Source organism: Oxyura jamaicensis, chromosome 8 (assembly GCF_011077185.1).
Source record: "Oxyura jamaicensis isolate SHBP4307 breed ruddy duck chromosome 8, BPBGC_Ojam_1.0, whole genome shotgun sequence".
Taxonomy (NCBI): Eukaryota; Metazoa; Chordata; class Aves; order Anseriformes; family Anatidae; genus Oxyura; species Oxyura jamaicensis.
The window spans coordinates 400103-417440 of NC_048900.1; the positions used below are offsets into that span (position 1 = coordinate 400103).

Sequence of the window (17338 nt, forward strand, 5' to 3'; positions counted from 1 at the left end):
CTGAAAACAAGACTAAAGAAAGGGAAGGATTTTTTTTCTTTTTATCTTTTTTTTTTTTTTTTTTTTTAAATGAGTTGAGTTACCCTATTAAGGACAGAGTGTGAATTCTGAATTAAAAAGTATTGGTAACAAAAGGTTAAACTTCATGGTTGCATTTAAACACTTATGCATTCTCACAAATAAGCTGTTGATTAACGTCATACCTCTTTGATTTTCATTTCTGAATGCCAAAATCTCCTTTACGATCAGAAAGAAATGCAAATGAATCAATAGTGATAGAAAACATTGAGAAAAAGGACAACCTTAAGCATGGTGGAAACTACACTTTCCTTTGGAAAGTCATTTTCTGGAAAGCCATTTTCAGCAGGAAAAAGTTAAGATAAAACTGTTTGGAGGAATGAAAATGAAGTCACAGGCAGATTATTTTGAATAAAATCACACTGGGCCATAGCATTAATAGTAATTTGGAAGTTGGAAGAAGATTTGTTTTAAGATCATAGAAAACACAACACAAGGGATCACTTCTCCTCCCTTGTTATTTTCTCATCCCTTGAAAAGAACTAGGCACCAGCATTCTTCAGGACAGGCTTTCTAGATGGATCTAAGGCCAAGCCAATTTGAAATACATTAAACTGAATTTCTTTTAAAAGAGCCCAACATCCTAAACATCAAAATGATCATGTCATAGGAATTTAACAAAAAAACTTTTCTCTAAATGTCTTAGCAGACAAAAGAACAACTCCCTATTAACACTACAAAATGGTATTAAGAAATTTTCAGCTGGGGTACTGCAGTACTTGGCATGCAGACATAAATCCATCCCTCTAATTCCTTAGTGCGTACTTCTGGATTTCTGAAGAGACCACAGAACCTGGATGTCTTCTCCATTTTCCTAAAAACCAATAAATTACCCTAGACATAGCCTTAATTTAGAACTTCGTATCTTCTTCTGCAACACTGCACTCTTACATTCAAAAGTAATAAAATAAGATTAAAATTGTTCATCTCTATGTGAAAAGATTTGTATAGATAGGCAAAGGAACACATACAACTTCTGCAACGATTACAAAATAATTAACACCTGAATTATTTTTGACACAAAAACTCGCTATACTACCTCTTGCATATCTTCTTCTCTGATCACCTCTGCTACAACTTCAGTAGACTCAAAAACATAAGCCAAATTCAAAAGTTTTTAAATAATTAAACTCCCAAACCCACCCATCTCAAGTCAAACAAACCTTACGGAATCCTCAATCAAGATAAGAGATACAGAAAACAAAAGGGGAACTACAACTCTCAATTCCTACTACCCTGTCCAACATTTAAAGAACCATCTGTGTTGAAAGATGACCTCTTTCAAGAAGGCTGCAATCATTTGTTTTTTATCTACAGGATCAAAATAGGAGAGCTCTTTGTATTTTAGACATTTCTAAAAAATAATTATTGCTGTATGTGTATGGTATTTTTGGAAATTGAATGATATTTTACTTATATAGTAACTCAAGTGGTTTCTCCAAAGCATCACTTCTATTTTTGGTTCTTTTCCTTGTGCAGAAGTAAGTAATCCCTGTTAACGCACTTGACTGGTACAATGGTAAAAAGCAGTAGCAGTCTTTCAAAGTAGAGTGGTAGGCCTGGCAAACTTTTTTTTTTTTTTTTCTGGGCAAGCTGTTCCTCTTCCTCTCCAGTCCTTATACACACCAGGAAAGGAGATGGACCTTGCTAATCCTCCAGCACTTTCTGCCACACGAATAGCAGTGAGAATCGCCGTAAACTTAACCAGTAAGTCTTGCCACCTAGGGTGTTTGGGAACAGGTACTCATAATTTACAGGAACATGGCACTGAATACTTGTGATGTACCCTATCTTAAAAAGCTAACAAAAGATGTCTGTGAGAATCTCTGCTAAAGCCACTCATCAACAAACCTACCATTTCCCATCATAATACGTGTCACTGCTGTCCAATACACTCAAGGCTTTATAAGGACACAGAAAATGACAATCACTATCCCAAAGCACTTAGAAGTTAACAAGTCAGACAAAACAAACCTTCTGAGGTTTCTCCAATGCAAAGATATAGAAAGAATACACAACACACTGTCTCTACAGTCTTTGTTTCATGTACCACACAAGCAACCTTTCCACCTCAGCTTCACCAGCATTTCGGCTTGCATATGAGAAGCAAACTCTCCTGCCTCCAATTCTATAATTGCTCCAAAGCCTCCAAGTTTTTCCTTCACATCTAACTGAGGTTAATTCACTAGTATCACATGCCCCCCAACTTATCCTCCCTCTCACCTTTTCCCCCAGAAGAAAATTTCCACAACATATTTTTTTCTTAGTTAATAATCACAGAATCACAGAATTTCTAGGTTGGAAGAGACCTCAAGATCATCAAGTACAACCTCTGACCTAACACTAACAGTCCTCCACTAAACCAGATCCCTAAGCTCTACATCTAAATGTCTTTTAAAGACCTCCAGGGATGGTGACTCCACCACTTCCCTGGGCAGCCCGTTCCAGTGTCTAACAACCCTTTCGGTAAAGAAGTTCTTCCTAACATCCAACCTAAAACTCCCCTGGCGCAACTTAAGCCCATTCCCCCTTGTCCTGTCACCAGGCACATGGGAGAACAGACCAACCCCCACCTCGCTACAGCCTCCCTTCAGGTACCTGTAGAGTGCCATAAGGTCACCCCTGAGCCTCCTTTTCTCCAGGCTGAACAAGCCCAGCTCCCTCAGCCGCTCCTCGTAAGACTTGTTCTCCAGACCCTTCACCAGCTTCGTAGCCCTTCTCTGGACTCGCTCGAGCACCTCCATGTCCTTCTTGTAGCGAGGGGCCCAAAACTGAACGCAGTACTCGAGGTGCGGCCTCACCAGAGCCGAGTACAGGGGGACGATCACCTCCCTGGCCCTGCTGGCCACACTGTTTCTTATACAGGCCAGGATGCTGTTGGCCCTCTTGGCCACCTGAGCACACTGCTGGCTCATATTCAGCCAACTATCAACCATCACTCCCAGGTCCTTCTCTGCCTGGCAGCTCTCCAACCACTCATCTCCCAGCCTGTAGCTCTGCTTGGGGTTGTTGTGCCCCAGGTGCAGGACCCGGCACTTGGCCTTGTTGAACTTCATGCAGTTGACCTCGGCCCATCGGTCCAGCCTCTCCAGATCCTCCTGCAGAGCCTTCCTACCCTCGAGCAGATCGACACACTCACCTAACTTGGTGTCATCTGCAAACTTACTGAGGGTGCACTCAATGCCCTCATCCAGATCATCAATGAAGATATTGAAGAGGACCGGCCCCAGCACCGAGCCCTGGGGAACGCCACTAGTGACCGGCCTCCAACTGGATTTGACTCCATTTACCACGACTCTTTGGGCCCGGCTATCCAGCCAGTTTCTAACCCAACGAAGCGTGCGCCAGTCCAAGCCAAGAGCAGCCAGTTTCTTGAGGAGAATGCTGTGGGAAACGGTGTCAAAAGCCTTGCTGAAGTCAAGGTAGACCACATCCACAGCCTTTCCCTCATCCACCCAGCAGATGGAATAAGTACCTGAGTAGGGGGCACTAATTGCTACTTTGTTTTGAACTTCACAGAAGACGAAAAACTGTTTTTCCAGCAGGTTCAGAGTTTTAACCATCATCATCATTTTTATGCACTGCAGTTGCTTTCACTAGATGCAACAGGTTCTCAGTTTTTAAAATGTTGCTCAAGAACAGAAAAGATAAAGTGATGTCACTGATGCCTACTGGCATTTTTAAATTCTGCATATAGATCCAATAATAATAATAATAAAGGCGCCAGGAACTAAGCTGAAAAGGATGAAGTACCCACTTCGCCATGGGAGAGAACTGAGCGAAGGCAGCTGCGAAACTGTCACTTCCCACTCACTGCGATAGCACAAACAATCCCAACTTTATCACAGAAGATACACTCATAACAACTACCGCATTAAAACAAAGCCCAGCACTTCTGTGTGAAGAAACAAGGTTATTTGTATCAGAACTTCTCAAGCAAAGGCTGTCCTCCATTGAAAATATAGTTTCTAATATCAAGTCAGCTTATAGCAACAAAATAAAAAGCTTTTGGAGCACAGAATCTAGTCTTAGGTTCCCTAAGATCATGCAGAAAAACATAGTTTCTTGGCAAACAAAATAAACATAAATACAATAAACTCTTCAATAACCCACAATCACTTTTTGGTGGTTGGGAATCTAATTTTAGGGTCTACCATTAAGTGCTTTTGCAAAAATCGAAAGCCAAGAATTACTTCAAATCAGTAATGCTCCTAGAAAAGCTGAGCAGAATCAGAAGCAAACAGCAGATATACTCAGAGGCCTGCCACTCCTGAAGAAAAAAAAAAAAGTTGAAAAAAAAAAAAAAAGCAACCCATGAACCAGAATGCTCTAGGAAGAGCAGCAAAACCAAAACCAGCCAAAACCAAGCACAACCACCAGCACCTAGCACCCCAGCGAATGCAGCCAGACAACAACCAGACACCCGCCCACCACTTCCTACAAGCAGCAGCACAGCGGTTTCACAAGTGCCATGCTTTACAAGCAGCCATCAGTAAGAGTTTTCCAAAAGCAGCCCCCCGAACTCCTCTGCAGGCCTTTGCTGGAGGGAAACCTCAATCAGAAAGCCCAGCGCTGTCCCCATCAGGAAGCCGACCTAGGAAGGTAGGTGAGATAAAGCACAACTCATGCTACCAGTGTGCCAAATATTACTCAGTGAAGGAGCAGGTAGGACAGATTGTTACTACTCTTCAACATTACAATGATCTGATCACATCTTAAAAACTTCTGCACTTTTCACTCAAGCTAAAAAAGGTCATGTAAAAGTAAAAGGTTGTAAACTATACGAGAACTGTAATGTGCATCTTGCTTTGCTTGTGTTCTACCACTTGCTTGTGGGAAGCACTCTCCCAAGGCAGAGCTAGCAGCCAGCCTAGGGAACAGGAGAGCTGCAATGATCACAGTTTCAGTCTTCAGCTGCAAGAGGACAAATCAATACAGCACCTTTAATTCCTTTCATCCTGTTTCCAAGGACGCATCCTTTCCCCCTTACAGCTGCTTTGTGAAGACTGTAACATTTAAGGCAGGCAAAAAACAAAAACAACAAAACAAAACCAACCTCCAAATACTCATAAAATAACCCTTTATATATAAAAAAAAATCTGATGGCAAATACCAGACTGCAACTTTTTTTTTTTTTTTTTTAGTTTTCACTCAAAAACCAGTAGGCCCTTAAATCCAAAGTTTCTGTAAGTATGGTACATCCCTAACTTGCAACGTCAAGCATACTGAAGTTACTGCACATTAACTACTACAATATTCCTAAACCTAGCAACCTGACCTTTGTTCCAATTTGAGCACAGACTTTGCATCCTTTGGATTAAGTTTCAAGAAATACTAAATTTCTAAATAACCTGCCATCCTTCAACTAGTCAGTTACATGTAAGATGAAGCACTCAGTACCAATCAATGCATGCCAACTAGAGATTTACCTTTTCCAATAGCTGGGCTGAGTCACAGTAAGAACAGCAGTTCCCCTATCAACATCACCATAAGTGCATCAATTGGAGGGAGAGCTTTCTGTGTTACCAAATCAGCCAAGAAATGGCCAGTTAATATTTAGCATAACAAAATGCACCCAAAAAATGCATACTCACTGTTAAGCCACTGTTCCCCTCCCCCCCCCCCTTTAACCTCATTGGCAGCATAAGGGCATTGCTGCAACAGTTCATCAACCTAACAGCTGCTGTGTACAGTTAACAGTGGCAGAAATGCAGCACAACAATGAGATACTCACTTTTATTTGGGTTATTTGCTTACTTTTAGATTTTAAAAAGCTTGCTCTCCTTCAATGAACCAACACCATTTATGAGTAAATACAATATAATTAAGAGTAGACTTTATACCAAGATTAAATACTCATTACATCGCACACTAGGTAACATGAGCAATCCTGTGACTATCGCGCTCTTTCAGTTAAAACAAAAAAAAACATGTAAACTCATTATATGGTCTTTCTTGACAGACAGCTGTGATTTGAGCATCAAATTGCATGTTGTCTAACATTATTATTGCATTTGGCTTCGTTTCGGTGATTTCAGTAATGAGGGAAATCACTGCAACTATTTCACATCCTCACACATCAAAAAGAAGCCCTTTCTGCAGCTTGGTGAACAACATGTCCATGATTCTTACACCATCACTGCTTGTGTGAATTCTCTATTAGCTGACACAAGTTTAGATTTAGAGGACATACTGTATACAGGCATAAAAAGCTATTTTCTTGTTTTTAATTAAGCATAAAAATTATGTCTTTTTCAGGATGGCACAAACTGTGGGGGATTCCCTTAATCCAGACAGCCCACTGTTATCTTTATGCATATGAACCAGAATGACCAACATTCACGATTTCCTTGGGTAACTTTAAATCTTTTCCCAGCAGCTGTATCAAGTTTACATCTACATTCAACAAAGCAGCAAGGAAAAACACCTCAGTATCAAAAACCTGCTTATATTTAGAGTGCTCAAGGATAAGTATTTTCAGAAAAGAAAGACTTGTTTGGATTTATTTTATCAGTAATTTCTTCACACAATGAAGTTGTGTGAACACTAATTTCAGGTGAAGGAATCATACTTTGGAGGCTCTGCCAATATAAACCAGTTTAAAAGTCAATTTAATTGAGTGCAATCTTGTTCATATATAACAATTTTATTAAGTCATCTTTTCCCCAGTCTCTTAATACACAGTACAGAATATCAAAATGTAGAGCACAGAGGGAACCAGTTCAATTTGGCTTAAAATAACTATATCATCAGAGTAGTGCATTTGGCACTGAAATGATACAATAAAAAAAAAAACACATCTTAACAGGTAGTCCTCTAACAACCGCATCACTTGCACTTTGTTGAAGACAAAAAGTTGTTTTAAGCTATAAAAACGTAACAAAAAAGTGATGGTCCCAACTAGCCAAATCTACAAGGCCTGTCAGCAGCTGCTCAAAGGACTTTCATTCAAACCAACCTCAGGGGGAACAGCAAAGAAAGTGGCACAACTACTCTGCCTTTTTCCAATTTTAAGTTCTGAGATCTTTTGCAAGCTGGTAAAAATATATATATATATATATATGAAAGTCTTCCAAGTTAATAGGTGTGTGTGAGCACGCATGTACTTTACTATTACAAAGAACTGTATTCTCTTTTCAGTTATTTTCTCCAGAAGTGCATTCAAAAGGCTTGAATGAAAAAGTTTGTGCATTTGTAGGTTCTGCTAATACATGCAAGCATGGGCACAAACTATTGCTTCCAGCAGAAATTCCACCAACAACCAAGTGTCCATATTGAAATTCAGCCTTCACTGTTATTTTAAAGTGGAAGGCATTGCTGCTATTGTTTAACATCCTGTTTATTCAATTGCTGATGCTCCTACTTCAATCGTTGCTCTAAATAACTAACCTCACAAGGATGCTTCAAGTTATCAGTGCCTTTTCTTCTTACCAGCCAGGTCACCCATTGAGAGATTTCAAGACTATAGTAATCTCTTTTAGCATTCACTAGTAAACTTTCATACCCATTTTCCTGGGCATATACCTTCAAGTGCTACTCATTATAGAATAGATTCCGGATTTCAGAAAAAAAATGCTAAAGTAATACACCTTTGCCCTGAATTTGTTAAATGATATAACGAAGGATCATTTTGAATATGACAAAACACCATACAGATCAAAGGAAAAAAAAATATCTCTCTATAAACAAGAAAAGTTTTGTTGGTGACAATTACTGTGAAATCAACTTCCCCCCCCAACTCCTTTTCCCTGCAGAACTTCTAGATGTTGGAAGATACTATTTTGAAGGCTTTCTCTACTCTGGTTATAATTCATGTGTAACTCTGCAGCACATCCCTCTGCAGTTATATTAGACAGGTTTGCAACATCAGCTTTGATTATAAGCCAATGTAATAGGATTGTCACACTGTGCTCTTCCATGCACTCCACTTAAACTCCTCTCCCACAAGGAAATCACAGTATTTTCTCTGCATCAAAGTGACCCACTAAAAGCTTTTCAGGACCTATTTCACATTGTCTAATCAGTTCATTTATTCTGCCCTCAAATCATCTGCCTTACACAAGTCAGGTAGTGAAGATTTTTAAATAGAAGAACCACATCAAGCTGTCAAAACTCCAAAGTACCTCTTACATGTGAAAATTCTTCCATTAAAGACTTGTTTTATAATTTGAATGAAACATTATTTTGCGACTTTTATAAAGAAAATGTATTGTGCAAACTTCTCAGTAAAAGGTAAAATTCTGTGGTGGAATTCCAGAGATGCTTATCAGCCTCTTGGAGTGTTTGTCCCATGTGTTAATTCATTAATCTATACAGCACGAAATGGCTTCTTCCTCTAAAATCTGGTGCACATTCATTCCCCATATGTGTCTCAAAGCAAAGTTCCATGACACAATCTTCATAATTAAATTATGTTCCAGAAAGGAGGGGGAGATCAGAATATCACTGCAAATGAGATCTTGCTTAACGGGCCAGAGTTGTACAGCACGGATGGAAGCCTATTTTGATAGGCCATACTTGCATTTCATTGCCTCCATGTCAGTTTAGAGCCCACGTTACCCACTTCCAACAGACTAAAGGCTGCACATAAAGGAAGGAAGAAAACTTGGCAGATCACAGGTAAGAAAACACACTGGTCAAGCCGACGCTGATCACCACCACCTGACATAACACAAACTTTGCGAGGTCCGCCGGCCCCCGAAGCAGACGGCAGCCCAGCCACAAGACCCGGCTGCCGGTGCCGTGAACTTTTCCGCCGCAGCCGTGCCCCAGGAGCGGTACCCGGGGCTAAGCGTCGTGCCGGCAGCCCCCAGCCCTTTGTAGCGATGCCGAGCGGCTCCGAGGCCGCCCTGCTCCGTGCCGAGGAGGCAGGGAAGGGGCCGGCCGAGGACAGCGGCACCCAGGCGGCCCGGAGCGCCCCAGCCGCGCCGCTCGGTCCCAAGCCGGGCGGAGCCCCCCAGGGTGACCCCGGGCCCCGCCGAGTCGGCAGCGGCTTCCTGCCCCGGCCGGGCTGCGAGCGGCCGGCCCGGCTGCGGTTACCTGGTCCCCGCGGCGCTCACTGCAGGCGGCCGGGCCCCGGCTGCCGTCCCCTCGCCCCGCCGAGGCGGCCCGGGGCTGCCCCGCTCCTCCGCGCCTGGCAATGGCGGCGGCTGCGCCGCCCCCCCCCCCCCCCCGCTCCGCGCTCACTGGCTGCGCCGCTTCATGTGACCGAGTGGGTCCCTCCCGGCGCAGCCCTTTGTGTCCGGGGCACCGGGGAGGCCGCCCACCGGACGGACGGCTCGGGGCGGGGGGCTCGGCGCCCGTGGAAGCGGAGGGACCGGGGGGGAGCACGGCGGCCGCCCCCACCCCGCCCGCCTCTCCCCGCACCGCTTCCCCGGCCCCTCACTCACCGCGTCGCGGGCGGCGGCGGCGCCGCAGCACGTCAGAGGCGGCCGCCATGTTCCCGCTGCGGCAGGACGGAGGAGAGAGCTGCCCGCCGACCGACAGCCGCCCGCCGCTAGGGCGCTCGGCCCCGCTCGGCCCGCACCCCCCTTCCCCTGCCGGCCGGGGGCTGAGGGGAGGGAAGGGGGGGGGGGGCGGGGAAGGCATTTAAAAAGAAAGCCTAACGGGAACTCACGGGCTCGCCGGGCTGTGCGTCACACCGGGGTTACGTCCTGCGCGCGCCGTCATGACGTCATCGCGCAAGCTTCCTGACCTCCCCCCCCCGTACACACACACGCACCCACCGAGCCGCACACGCGTCCCGAGGGTGGAGGGGCGCAGCGCGCATGCGTGCGGCGTTCCCGCGTCGACGCTGCCCAGCCCCCTCCCGCCGCCGGGCGGGAGGCGCGAGGGGACGAGCGCCGGTTCCCGCTGGCGGCACGTGAGCGCCCGTTAGCGCCGCGCGCGTTGGCCCCGCGGGGTCGCTGCCGGCAGCGCTGTGAGGGCACTTTGGGACTGCCCCCGCAAGCGTGAAAGAAATGTGCCCTAAAAGAGCCCTTCCCGAAAGGTGGAGTGCCTCCTGCCCCGGCGCGGCCGCCCCTCACCTTCGCCAGGCTTGCCAGCGGGCTCGGAAGGTCGAAGCGTGTGCTTTTCCCACAGAAAGTGGAAAACTAGGTCAAACGCTGAAGGAGCCGCACAAAGGAGGCAGAGTCCTGCAGCGAGCAGCGGCTGGCAAAAGATGTGACAGGGCAGTGTGAGGCAGGAGCATGAAACCCTAGCAAAGCAGCAGTGTGAGTGGAGAGGACAGCCACAAGGGTGGTCAGTCCTTCCCGAGGGAACAGGTAGGACAGGACCCTGAGAAAGCAGCATTTGGTGCTAATTTTCATTCAGATTGATGGTTCTGCTGGCAAACCCTGACTCAAAAGGGCAGGGCTTCAAGCGAGACAAATAAATTGGTGAATTTGGGGCTGCTTTGATAAATTGATAAATTAGACTTTTCCTGCAGATTTGCTAGGCCCAAAGGATTTCACACTAGAGTGAGGAGGTAAGGCAACTTCAGAGGTGTGAGCGGCTGTTGCTGAGAGCTCATGAAGACTTCAGAAGAGGAAAAGGAAACACATAGCACATATAATTCAAAGGGGAGCATAGGTAGAGCCAGGAACTGTCAATCATTCCAGCCTCCATTCTCAGAAAAGTACTGAAGCAAATAATCACACGTCTTTAAGTATATGGTAGCTAATGAAGTGATAAGTTACAGCCAACATAGATTTGTCAAGAAAATCATACCAAGCCAAACATTCCATGCGATGACAGCCTAATGGACCTTGGGTAGGAGTAGCAGTAGGGCTGTTCTGGCTTGACTGAAGGCTTTTGATGCTGTCTCAGAGAACTCAATAACTGAGCAAGCAAAAGAAATACAAGCAGAATGAAATGACTGCAGTGGTGCAAAACTACTCAAAAAGCAAGCAGCAATGCTTTACTTTGAAAAATAGCAGAATATAGCAAATGTGATTCCTTAGGCCTGGATATGTCCTGGGTCTGGTACCAAGCCTCTGATTACATGAATGATGGGGCACAGTTTACATTGATTGAATTTGCCGGCAATACCAAACTGGGGCAGCTGGAAGAGCAGGGCAGGGCAAAAATAGAATTCAAAGTGTTCTTGAAAAACTGGTTGCAGAAATAGGGTGCAATTTAATAAATGCACGTGCCAATTTCTACATTTAAGTAGGAAGATAACTGCACAATTACAAGACTAGGAACAGATAAATACCAGGTCTTAAGAACAGGGGCTGGGGATCACAGTAGATCACAAACTGAACATGCATCAACAATGTCACGCTTGTGAAAAAAGCCGCAGTACAGAGAGATGTGTAAACAGAACTGTCATATCTAGGATGTACAAAGAATTTATCCTCATATTTAACACTGGTAAAGCCTTGCCTGGAATACTGTGTTCAGTATTAGGGCTTTGCCTTTCAAGAATAATGTGTCTTTTAAAATAGACCAATAGAAGAGAGTCCAGGAAATAAACAAACAACAACAACAAAACAGGAATTTCAAAAGATGTGACACTAACTGAAAACAGGAATGATTATGATTTTCTAGTCTAGAGGAGAGAGGATCATAGGAAGAAAAATACATTGTTCACTAAATCCACCCAGGAGAAGACAAAAAGTAGCAGTTTCAAACTGTACTGAAAGAAATTTAGGTTAGACATTAGGAAAAGTTTTACTATGGTATGAATAAATAAAACTGCTATATATTCTCTGGAGGGTTCTGAAAACTTCGTTCCCATTTTTTAAGGCTGAGTTAAAAGATCAGAAACATTGGACTCTGCTGTGAAGTAATGGAGACACACTAGACAGTGAAACTTTTTTTCCAGCATCATTTTCCATAACTGCAATTACTATCCAGGAATCTGTTCTGATCCCCCTTTTTTTTTTTTTTTCTCTGATAGAAATCCCAAAGACATTTAAAATTTAATGTGTTGATGTGATCTTATGCACAGGTATAGATATCCCCTTTGGGAGTCTTTGTCATACTGAATTCTGTATAGCTGTGTGGCAACACATGTCACATGCTCAGCTAATTTGCTGATTTACAAACTTTATATAACACTACAAGTCCCACATTTACAAATAATGTGTTGTGTTTTTTTTTTGCACTCATGTAACTAGTGTGAATTAAGGCTTTTGTCTTTGTTTTCTTCTTTTTTTCTTTTTTTTTTTTTCATGGTAACATGAATCTTTCCCCAGAATCCATTAAACTTTGGGGTTTCTCCGGAGCTTGCCAGTTAGAATGCAGCGTGAATGGTTTATATTATGGGACTGAGACCTACCAAACTCAACTCATTAGAGATGACTAAAAGGCCATTAAACAGGATGATTTTTAATCTCCACTGAGTTCAACTGAATTTAAACTGATAGCCCACAGGCAAAAGGCTATGAATTTCATTAACTATACCCTGAAGCACTTAGTCCCCTAATGAGTGCTAATGTTACTCTTCTGAGAATTAAGCTTGTTTTCTGAAGAGATACATTTATAAAATCAAGTTCTGATATTTTGGAGCAAGTATGTATGGTTTTCCACTGCTCTTAAACAAAAGAAACATTATTATCTCACACAAGTTTAGTCACATGGTCTAAATTTTTGGGTAGACCTATGTGGTGCCAGGAGTTGGACTTGATGATCCTTATGGGTCCCTACCAACTCGGGATATTCTATAAGTATGTTCTCCATGCTAACAAAAATGCAAGCAAAAACATGGAAAAGCAAATATTAATACTACCTCTCTATTTCATGCTAAATATATTTTTATCATACATATATTTTTAATACCAATTATTTTAAGGTAATCACACTTACTTATATTTTGTCCCCTAACAGATAATTTTTAAGCAGTAGCAATTCCTCCTTCAATTCTGTGACAAATAATTGAAGGAAAATACCAAATTCTATGAAAGTATTATCATATAGAAGAAGATGCAGTGTTTTACTATAACAAGTAAAACTGATAGCATAAGGAAAGCTGAACTTCAATTCTACTTCCACTCAATCTCACAATTTTATTAAGAGCTTAAAGATATTTAGCATTGTATTTAGTACCTCAACTTACTACTTGACCTAAAATTCCTTATTCTATAAACAGGACTGAACTCTATAAAAATACTTGTGGATACAGATTCAGTGTGAATTCATGGAGGCCATAACTGCAACATTTCATCAAAATGGCAGTGTGCTAAAATGATTAGGGCTACGTCCAGTCATGTCACAACCTTTGTTGTGATTTCTGATTATGCTAGCTTTGACACCTACACTTATAATATGTGAAAAATGGTAGATTATCTTAAATGTTGCATGGGTTAAAACAAGTTGAGAAATATATACAAATACGAAAAAAAAAAAAATCAGTCTAATTTTGGATGATAGAAAAATGCTCAATTGAGGCACTCCAAGATCAATGAAAGAATGTGCACAACAAATAAGGGATCATAAGATATGACTCTTGAAAATTCAGACCCATACTGCACAGTTGGCTTTTTCTTTCCATGAATTCTGTCTGTGAACCTGTATTATTCCTGCACCGTTGCAGACAAGGCCTAATAATGGTTAAAACAGCAACTGAAAACCTCTTGAGAAAAGGTTGCTACCTAGTTCTGCTTGGTCTTCAAAATGAGTTTATAAAGCTTATACCAAAGCAGGCTCTTTCATGTTAGCAGCAAAATATGATTAATTGAAACCAATTTGGAAACTGTTTTCTCATATAAACATTTTTGTAGATGATACTACAGAGGGAGAGTTGGAGTAGGTCTAAGCTGAAGCATTTTGAATGAAAGAAGATCGTAAATGCCTCCTTGCAACACACACAGCAAAATCCCAAATGCCTGGAGGGAAAAACTTTTTAATGATAATTTCTTACATTTATATAGCACCTTTTATTCCCTGGGACCCCAAGCACTTCATTAACTCTATGCAAAAAGGTAAAAAGCTTCACCATGGAAATACAGCCACTATATCCATCACTCTGAAAATTTCATTTTCAGTTGACACATTTCTTTAAATACCTAAATACTGTGGTTATCCTGTACATATGAACAAAAACAAAATCAGAGAAAATACTAGATTACATAGTTTTGAGATGTAGAACAATTTAAGCCTGTGTGATCTGCAAATAGCAATGCACTTATGTAATGGATACATTGCATTAATCCCATCCATTTCCCCTCTCCATTTCTACTTCTATCTCATCTTCATACTGTCACCTTTAGTAGAAAATTTTGTCTTCTGTAACATTCCAAAATGGGAATGATCCTTGATGTCAGAATTTCAGACAAAAATTTGGTTTATAGGAAAAAGTAGCATCTTTTATTAAATTCACTACTATAGCATTCACTTCTATGAAGTGAAAAAGAAGAAAAGTTTTGGAGTAGTTGAGACCTAATGCTTTTTTTTTTCTTTAGCTAAGGTGGATGATGGATGTTTTAAAATAGCATGCTACCTCTACTTATAAACTTTTTCTTGTCATCATTTGTAGACCCTTAGAATCACAAAAACAAGCCCCCAGAAACATCATGTGAAAAATCTGTGTTATTGCTCACCTTACCACAGAGTTTTTCTTTTCATCCTACAGATATGTTTCCAATTTCTTGGCCTTTCTTATGATACCATTTCACCAATATCAACAAATTTAGGAACTCAATATACTTGTTGTTTTTACAGAGTAATTAGCATATTTCTACTGAAATTTTGAAGAACTTTGAAATTTTGAAGAGCAGAATTAATTAGAGCAGTTTGATTTACCTCAACACTGTAAAAATTGAAAGAGGAAAAATAACATTGGCTAAGACTGCTCCAGCAATTACAAAACAGCTTCTGTCACAAGGACACCAGTTACATATCCAGCCTCCCACAGTTGCCTCCTGTTTTCAGTCTCACCAGTAAGAAGTGTTATTGTCATCTGCCACTGATTAGAGGAGCAGCTGCTGGGACTACACTGTCTGCCTGGCACACAAGGCTCCATTCTTCTCTGATCCTCAGGTACCACCATAATAAACATTATTAATTAGCAAATCCTAGAGTAATTATCAACAGACCAAATTAACCATGGTTTTTATGCTTATTTGCTTTTATCTTGCATTATTCTAATCCATCCCGCATTAAAAATGAGTTAGTTAATCCTACATCTTTGTTCCCTTCAGGAGGAGCTGACACCTCTTTTCTCATGTCTGAGTTACTGAGCTCAAGTCTCATAGAATTCAAAGATCACAAGAAGGCAGATTAGAGCAGGAAAATAACACCATATATTATAGCACTGACCTTAAAAACAACAATGTATTGCCTTGGAGGGTTGCCATTTGCATCATGCACAGGAAGTATTAAAATAAGAAAATATGCTATGAGCAACAAAACTTTAACAAATTTCTTCCTGAGTCTGCTGATGAATTATAATTTAGTGAGAGAGGAAGAAAGCTGCAGCAGTAAACTGGCCTTCAGCAGATGATGGAAAGGAGCTGGATATAATAGGTATAAATTATCATAGTTCTACTTAACCCAGTCTGATGATTCAGTTCACATTATAGTCCTGAAATAGCCCACAGAGAAGACAGAGTAATTTCAAGTTCTCTCTCTCAATTGTCACACCAGTAACCTTAACATACCCCTGCAGAGGAAGGGGCATTAGAGTTCATCTCCTACCACTACCAGCCTCATCCGTGATATTTGACATGACCACCCTATGCTGGCAAAGAATTGCCTATGAGAAGGACATTGCACCAGGCCTGTAGGGTGCCATGTTCTGGTCTTCCAGCTGTGTCACGTCCCACCTCTCCTTACACCCACCTCTGGGACTGGCATTAGGGTCACAGCCATGACTAGGACAAATACTGGAGTCCTGAGCAATTTTAATGTGGGGAGTTAGTAACAATGACCCTTTTAGCTATGCTCCATCTCCGAATTTGTTTTTGTGACTTCTACACATCCCAGTGAGGGACTCAGATAGCACCACACAGGGAAAGCCACTTCCCTCAGCTGATCACTATTTCAACACCCACACAAGGGGCTAAAAGTTTTTGCAGCCAACCCCCACCATTTCCGTACTTCAAGGTCACCTGGCCAGACTGAAGTAAGGACAACAGTCCAAGTGAAGACATTTTTATCGGAAAATGTAGCCTTTAGAGGCAAGTGCTCTATGTTGAAAAATGAAAAAAACAGGATCTCTCAGTTGTGGTTCGCATTGCCAGGGTGTCACTACATACCAGGCAGGACTTCAAACCGTCTTCTTTTCCCCACAGTTTCCTATTGTCCTGCCCCGCAGCTCCTGCATAGTAATTGTGAATTCTTGCATTAAGTCAGATGGACATACACCCTCTTGTCCTTATGCTTGACACAAACATTCACATCAATCTTTGTTATCATCTGTTTATAGAGCTCCAGAGGTTTGTGCATGGGAAGATATAACAACAATATTTAAAGAAGTAAAGAAACAAAAAAGCACTTTATTACTATTAATGTGAAAGTACCGATGAGCTTATTTTGTCTTTAGATAAGATCACAGCAGCAGAAAGTCTGTTTGATATACCATACCTTCTGTTTGTTTCTTAACTGTAGGGAGTTTGGTTTTGATCAAGACAATTATGAATATAGCTGAGTTTTCTAACATCAGAGATAAAGCTTAAAAAACTACAAAAGCTTTTTTAGAGTATAGTGTACTCTATAGGTAAGTATATATCTTCAGGGCATGAAAACAGACATCTTTGTAATTGAATCTTGAAAAGGAGGGAAAAATACATGAAACTGTGATAGTTTCTGACAGGCTTAGAGTTAACATCCAATTTTGAAAAATTATTTATCAGATTTTGTGGTTGCACAGAATCAGTATATAGCATGGTAGGTTTGTATATCTCATATCTCATTTTGACTACTGCAATATAAAGTCTCCTCTTATAGAATAAAATTAATGTCAAAAAAAGAAAAGAGTGAGTTAAAACCTAGGGTTATTACTATGAGAGATTTATTACCCAGGAACTTTTTTCTTTCCAATCTCCCTGCCAGTCCCTCGCTATTCAAAGAAAGGAGAAGCATCTCCTAGTTTCTCAGCTTGGCTACATCTTTTACCACTCATCTGCCAGAAAGTATCTTCAGTGCAATGATCAAAGCTATATTAAAACTTTTGCTTCTCTCTTGTTCATCCAGTATTTAAAATTTAAATACTGGATAAATACGTATTTAAAATAACTGTAAAATAGTTATTTTGGTATCTTGGAATGCAACCTGAGTAGAGGTTTCTCAAACAAAAGAATGAAGAAACTTAGAGGAACAGTCATGTTCACTTTTAAAA

At 41.6% G+C, this 17338-nt stretch overlaps 1 protein-coding gene across 11 annotated transcripts in view; it reads right to left on the reverse strand.

Moving 5' to 3' along the window:
- ZNF644 (zinc finger protein 644) overlaps nucleotides 1-17338 on the reverse strand; it is a 76768-nt gene that overhangs the window by 41678 nt on the left and 17752 nt on the right. For 3 of the 11 annotated variants that reach the window (XM_035332595.1, XM_035332598.1, XM_035332589.1), the window contains exon 1: nucleotides 9468-9613. The exons of 3 other annotated variants lie outside the window; for them this stretch is intronic. The gene's annotated coding sequence lies outside the window, so the exon portion shown is untranslated. Of the gene's footprint in view, nucleotides 1-9117; nucleotides 9277-9467; nucleotides 9615-9694; nucleotides 9795-17338 lie in introns of those variants that run through there. 5 more of the 11 variants (XM_035332592.1, XM_035332596.1, XM_035332597.1 and 2 more) reach the window with 5 other exon arrangements.